Genomic DNA, 8,106 nt, shown 5'->3' on the forward strand with positions numbered 1-8,106 from the left:
GGCTTTTCTCAAATAGCTGAAGATCTTTGGCTAGCTATTCATGTTTAAGGAGGGAGCAATAAAAAGGCTGGTGTATGTGCTGCCTAAGTGAATACTAAAAAGGCTGATTTAAATCTCTTTGTCCATAGTGGAAGCTGTCAACCAGAGGGCTTCATATTTAAGTGAAAGGGTAGGAAGCCAGCTTTTATATTATGGGGATTTTCCATATGCCAGAAAAAGGCAGGTTTTACTCTCAAGTATAAATACCTACATGCCCTTTAGAGAACTGTTTGAGTTTTTTGCCTGAAGAGTAAAACACTTGGCTATAAGCACATGAGCATAGGGGAGAAGGGCATTTGGTCGATAGAAAGATCTTCAATTATTAGTTGCACAAATATCCTTCCTCAATTTACCAGCAATCTCTGAGGCCTCTCCCGAGTTGTGCTGCATGAGGCTAGATAGGACATTTCAGAACCAAATGGAAGTTTTATGACTGATAAATATATCTTAAATTTTAAAGTAAATTACTGGATGTCACTCATTGTGTGTTAGGGGAGGAAGGGTACCTGGCATAGGATATCAGAGCATGTAGAAGGAGTCCACAAAAAAGGAATGGTCTGACATGGGCTGAGGAGGGCATCTACACCAGCGATAGACGTGAGATGATGATGAGAGATTGTCTACATTTATAAAGGCAGACTTATCAAATAAGATCATGGGGAGCAGGTTCTTCTGATGAAGAAAGAAATTGCAAATATGGAAATGGAGAAAACTAGAATGATCCCTAAGGTGTTGGATTGAAAGATAAAGTGTCAGGTATATATAGAAATGAATGTAGATATAAATATATGTAACCGTGTGTGTGTATTTTTTCACACATATTTGATAGATCTGTCTACTAAAAGGGCCTGAGACTACCAGTCCCCAATAGCAGTGAACATACCTATATCTCAGATCTTGGCTTCTGAATATTATTCCCCACCAAAAGGAATAAGGGCTTCTTGGAGAAATAACTGATTACATCTGAATACTTTCACTGAGGCAGCAGAAATACAAGGTAAGCTTGGAAAATGTTAGTTCTAGAAAGGAAAAAGTGTTCAAAGAATGATAAGAAACAAATTGAAAAAACACAGTAGTTTGAAACAACTCCCATTGGCCAGAGATGGGGAAATTGAGTATCAAAACAAATAATTCCAGTAATGGACTATAGCCCATTGAGTAATATTAGAAATAATGTACCTATACTGATAAATAAATGTATAAATGAAAACTTCAAAGAACAGAATATTTACATTAAAACAAGAAGAGGCATAAAAGAAGAGAAGAAAACAGAATACTAAAGAAATAACTGGTTTGATCCAATAGGAGGCAAGAAGAACAAATGAACAAAGAACGGATAGGATGAACAGAAAACAAATAGCAAATGCTAGGTTTACATTAAAGCACATTGATAACTATATTAAATGAAATTACACTAATGGCTTTAATTAAAAATCAGATTATCAAACTAGAGTTTCTCAGTCTCAGCACTGTTGACATTTTGGAACAGATAATTCTTTGATGTAGAGGCTGTTCTGTGCGTTGCAAAATGTTTAACAGGATCCCTGACCTCTACCCACTAGATATCAGTAGTACTACTCTCCTCCCCTTCACTTGTGATAACTAAAATTATTTCTAGGTATTGCCAACAGGGAAACTCCCCTTTATGATACCGTCAGATCTTGTGAGACACAATATCACAAGAACAGCATGGAAAAGAGCTGCCCCCATGATTCAATTACTTCCCACTGGGTCCCTCCCACAACACATGGGAATTCAAGATGAGATGTGGATGGGGATACAGCCAAACTATATCATGCCCCATGGTGGGGGGAAAGAAAACACCCCTGGTTGAGAAACACTTGACTAGATAAAAACTCAAATCTAGTAATATGTTGTTTAAAAGAAATACATATTAAATACAAAGATATGAATAGTTTTAAAGAAAAGGATTAAAAAAGATATTCCATGCAAATATTAAAAATGAAATAGCTACCAGGCATGGTAGCTCAGCTACTTGGGAGGCTGAGGTGAGAGGATCACTTGTGCTAAGGAGTTTGAGGTTGAGAGAGCTATGGCCATGCTACTGCACTCCAGCTTGGGTAACAGGAGAACCTGTCTCTCAAAAAAAAATTTTTTTTATTAATTTTTAGCTGATGGGGCTATGCTAATATCAGACAAGGTAGATTTGAAGACAAAGAACATTACCAGAGATAGGTAGATCCTTTTATCATCATGAACTGTCTCTGTCAAAGGGAACTAAATGTGCGAGTACCTGATAACAGAACTTCAAAATACACCAAGAATATATAGACATAAAGGAAAAACATAGACAACTCCATTATCATATTTGACAATTTAAACACTGCTCTTTCAATATTGCTAGAGCAACTAGATGCAAATCAGTAAGATAATAGACTACTTGAACAATGCTATCAACCAACCTGACCTAAATGATACCTTCACAATATTACACTCAACAATTGCAGACTATACATTTATTTCAAAGTCACCCAGAATATTCACCAAGAAAGAGCATATAATGGGCCAACAAACAAGTCTTATTAAATTACAAGTGACTGCAACCAAACAAAATATTATTTTCTGACCACAACAGAAATAAATTAAAAATCGTAATGAAAAGATATCTAGAAAAATCCACAAGTATTTTATAGTAACATACTTCCAATAGAAGTAGAATCTTTTTTTAGATCGAAGATGTTTTTGTGACCCATAGGATTTTCTTTGGGCCAAAGAATCACAAGGGAAACTTAAAAATATTTTCAAATGATGTCAAAGTTCTTCGAAATAATTTGGTTTTAAAGTATCCCTGATTTGCTGGTACTTTAAGCAAGTAAGTAAAGCAAGCACTGATGCAGGATTATTTTCATGCCAGTATGTAGAATATAGAAATTCATTTTTTTTACTATAGGTACAAGTTCAATAATAACTGAAAAAAAAGTTTGTCAATTAATGTATATGCAAAGGCATATTTTACTGTTGTCTCTTTACTTTTTTAAATCTTTCACAATATCTGACATCAAAAGACACTGGTTTGATTGATGTTTTCAAATAGTCTCACCAAAAATAATGCTAGTGGAATGAAAATAATTGTGTGTGAAAAATTTTCCATCAGATGACAGACGCCTTTGAAAAAAAAAAGTTTTTCGGAACTTTCAAATGCTTTAAAGATATTGATGCAAGATAAATTTGCAAATCAACTCAATATTTTTTGATTTTGAACAACTGTCAAGACTGAGATACAGTATTTTTAATAGGTGTGACAGTTTTCTTTCAGATGATAAAAATTATAAATTTTATAAGATATTTTATCTTGTTTTATTCTTTAAACAATTTTTTTTACTTTTTGAATATCTACTTAATGTTAAAATGTTTTTTTTTTCTCTTCCCGACTTTTATTTTATGTTCAGAGGGTACCTGTGCAGATTTGTTACTTGAGTAAGTTGTGTGTAGCTGGGGTTTGGTATCTAATGATTTCATCATCCAGGTAGTGAGCATAGTACCCAATAGGTAGTGTTTCAATCCTCACCTTCCTCCCGCCCTCTACCCTCAAGTAGATCCCAGTATCTGTTGTTCCTTTCTTTATGTCCATATGTACTCAGTGTTTAGCTCACACTTATAAGTCTATAAGAATATGCAATATTTGGTTTTCTGTTCCTGCATTAATTCACTTAGGGTAATAGTCTCCAGCAGCATCCATGTTGCTGTAAAGGACATGATTTTATTATTTTTATGGCCATGTAATATTGTATAGTGTACATGTACCACATTTTCTTTATCCAGTCCACCGTTGATGGGCATCTAGTTAAGCTCCATGTCTTTGCTATTGTGAATGAGAAGTGCTGCAATGAACATACACATGCATGTGTCTTTATGGTAGAACAATTTATATTCCTTTGGTTATATACCCAGTAATGGGATTGCTGGGTCGAATGGTAGTTCTGTTTTAAGTTCTTAGAGAAATCTCCAAACTACTTTCTGCAGTGGCCGAACTAATTTATATTCCTACCAACAGTGTGTAAATGTTCTCTTCTATCCACAACCTTGCTTTTCGACTCTTTGGTAATAGCCATTGTGACTGGTGTGAGATGGTATTTCATTGTGGTTTGATTGGCATTTCTCTAATGATGAATAATGTTGAGCATTTTTTTCATATGCTTTTCAGCTGTATGTCTTCTTTTGAGAAGTGTCTGTTTATGTCTAAAGGCATATTTAAGATAACAATCAAATCATAAGATTTTGCTAAGTATCAATATATAGTCATGTATTGCTTAATAATGGGGATACATTCTGAGAAATGCATCATTAGGTGATTTCCTTGTTGTGTGAATATCAGAGTGTGCTTACATAAATCTAGATGGTATAGCCTGCTAAACACCTAAGTTATATGTTGTAGCCACCATCATTGATGTGCTTCATCCTTGACTAAAATGTTGTTATGCTGCACACTACTGCATAAAAAACCTGAAGCCATTTTTCAAATCCAGGGTCCCTGGTGTCCCCCTTATGGAGCATTATAGAGTCACAGACGATAAAACCTCCAAAAGAGAATGAACTCAGAACTTTCCTCACATGAAACCATTCTCTCTACTTATTTTCAGAGGATGATGTTTCAATTGAGTGTCTAATCTGACTCTAGAAAGTGATTTTCACCCTTGAATACAATAACTGAAGTTTCTTGCCTGACTGTGATCATTTACTGTGGAGATACAGCTTAGCTTATTCTGACACTTCAAAATTAGACATTTCTACCATAGGCTGGTTTTGACAACTTTGCCCTGGATAGGATAAAAGTCTTCCCATTATAGAACTTCATCAAAATCCGTGACTGCCTGTGAGTATTTCCTGAACACCTGTAGTTCTCACTCAATTATTTTTATCTGACTTATGCAAATTGCTGCCTAGAATCCCAAACAGAACTCCTATGTAGTACACATATTCACTTAACCCTAGGATCATACTTGCTATAATAGATTCTAAAACCCATTCTCAAGCCAAACTAGCTTTGGATGGTCAAAGAAAGAGTTCATCAAAACCATTTAAATGATTTCCTTGCATCCTTGGGCAGTCACTTACCCCTTCATTTTTAACCTCACACTTATAAGAATGGAAGGCTAAAGAAGGTTATAAATGTCATGTTAACATTTAGTTATTCAGAACAGAGAATAAAGAAATTCAATGTTATTTCATAAAGAATTCAATGTTATTTGATAAGTCCAGAAATTGTATTGAGTGTAGTCAGTGTTGGGATTGCAGAAAATTATGGTTATAACTAGTATTTTGCATATAAGGCATTGCCAACTAGGAATGAACTTATAACTTTGGTTAGCATGTGAAAAGGAATAATTTTAGTGATGGATCCTAATCAGGATAAAAATTTGTTAAGTCTGTATCTAGATATTTCACAGTGAAATTGCAGGGAAAAAAAAGAAAAAAATCTAAAACAAATAGATTTTTTATTTGTTTGTTTGTTTGTTTTTTGAGACACAGTCTCTTTCTGTTGCCCAGGCTGGAGTGCAGTGGCATGAGCTCAGCTCACTGCAGCCTCCACCTCCCAGGCTCAAGTGATACCCTCGCGTCAGCCTCCCAAGTAGCTGGGACTACAGTTATGAGCCACTACGCCCAACTAATTTTTGTATTTTTTATAGAGATGGGGTTTCTCCATGTTGCCCAGGCTGGCAAATAGATTTTTAAAGTAACAGATTGTCTTCAAAGAGGCAAAATGTACCCTGTCAGCTCTGGCTTAGCAGCAACAAGAAAAATCAAGGGACAACAATTATATAACCAATATACTAAAAGAAAATAATAATTAATATAGAATTCTATGCCCAGCAAAAATATCCTTCAGGAATGAAAATGAATAAAGACATTGTCAGTCAAAAATTGAGAGAATTTGCTACCAGCAGTCTTCCAGGAAGGAAATAGGGATGTTGGGCATAAGAAAAAGACCAGCTATGCCGGCAAGAAAGAATATGAAAAAAAGCCATAAATCAGTAGATAAATCTAAATGAACATTGATGATGTAAAATAATAACAGTAAAGTTTTGTGGAGTTTAAAATATAGAGAGATTCAAAATAAAGATCATATGTCCAACAATAGTATATTAGTTGTATTTTCCTACTAGAGGGTTAAGGTACTAATTAATTTGTCATTTCTAGGGTAAAAAAATTGCATAGTTTTCAGACTAACAGGAAAAAATAAAATTGAAAAATCAATCACTTCATAAGAAGGAAAGAAGAGAGAGAAAACAAAACATAGAATAAGCAGGACAAATAGCACAGTAAGAAGGTTGATTTAAACCTGCATTTACCACTTCAAGACTTTTGAGGATGACATATAGGAGTTTATTAGTCCTTTCTCTCATTGCTATACAGAAATACCTGAGACTGGGTAATTTATAAAGAAAAGAGGGCCGGGCGCGGTGGCTCAAGCCTGTAATCCCAGCACTTTGGAAGGCCGAGACGGGCGGATCACAAGGTCAGGAGATCGAGACCATCCTGGCGAACACGGTGAAACCCCGTCTCTACTAAAAAAAAAAAATACAAAAAACTAGCCGGGCGAGGTGGCGGGCGCCTGTAGTCCCAGCTACTCGGGAGGCTGAGGCAGGAGAATGGCGTAAACCTGGGAGGCGGAGCTTGCAGTGAGCTGAGATCCGGCCACTGCACTCCAGCCTGGGCGACAGAGCGAGACTCCCTCTCAAAAAAAAAAAAAGAAAAGAGGTTTAATTGGCTCATGGTTCGGCAAGTTGTATAAGAAGCATGATGCTGGCATCTGCTTGGCTTCTGGGGAGGCCTCAGGAAACTTACAATTATGGTGGAAGGTAAAGTGGGAGCAGACATGTCACATGGCCAGAGCAGGAGGAACAGTGAGAGGAGGGAGGTGCCACACACTTTTAAACAACCAGATCTCAGGAGGACTTACTCACTATCATGAGGACAGTACCAAGCAGATGGTGCTAAATCATTCATGAGAAACTGCCCCCATGATCCAATCACCTCCCAACAGGCCCAGCCTCCAACACTGGGCATTACAATTCGACGTGAGATTTGGTGGGGACACAGATCCAAACACATCAGGGAGTATGATAGAAAAGAATGTACCTGATTTAGTTAATTCAATTTACCCTGCCCTAAGAACTTTTTAATAAGTTCCCATGCACAGAAGTTTTAAAATGGTTACTTCTTGGATACTTTAGGTACCAAAAGAGCACCAACAAGGCCTTCTGTATCCATCAGATCTCTTAGTCCTCACGATGAACTTTGAGGACCTAGAATTGTTTATCCCCAATTTAGAGGTAAGGATTGCCTAAAGTTGCTCAGATAGTAAGCGACAAAAACAGGATTCAAAACCAGGTCTAACTCATCCCAACTCCAACACACATCCCACTATGAGACTTAGGCATTTAACAGTATAAAGTTTAGTCATGATGTTCAAATATATCCTGAGTTCTTAATTATTCAGAAGAAACAGATGGACATTTTGCAACAAACCAACCTTCTTAAAAAAAAATCCCTGAGATCTATTAAGTTACAAAATAGGTCTTCAAAACAAATGTACTAAACTTAGCCTGTAGTTCTGTACACAGCTACTCATATTCAGGAATTTATGGAGGTGTTACACATCTTATATTTTCCCCATATTGTGGCCCACACTGCATATGCATCTCAGGTCTTGCTTGGATCTCCATTTAATTCTGCTAAGAACATGCATTCATTTCTTGTTAAAAGTGGAGTTTTCATTTCTGAAATGATTTATAATAGAAGACAATGTAATTACATTAGAAGACATTTTAATTTGCAAATTCAATTCCAGCTAAGATGCTAAAGAATATCAAACCTGCTGATCAATTCTCTTTTAATGACTTCCCAGGAAGAAACTGATGTTGGCTATAATTCTTCACACAGCAGTTATCTTTCAACCATATTGCTTTTGAAAAGCACCAATCTGTGTTTATGCTGCTTCAGAAATGAAGATTGCATTACCTATTTACCTCAAAATGAGAACTTTGCCCAAACTATAAAAAAGGGAGGCTTTGGTTGTTTTTTTTTTCCAGTTATTTATTTCCA

Source organism: Trachypithecus francoisi, unplaced genomic scaffold (assembly GCF_009764315.1).
Source record: "Trachypithecus francoisi isolate TF-2019V2 unplaced genomic scaffold, Tfra_2.0 Lachesis_group4, whole genome shotgun sequence".
NCBI lineage: Eukaryota > Metazoa > Chordata > Mammalia > Primates > Cercopithecidae > Trachypithecus > Trachypithecus francoisi.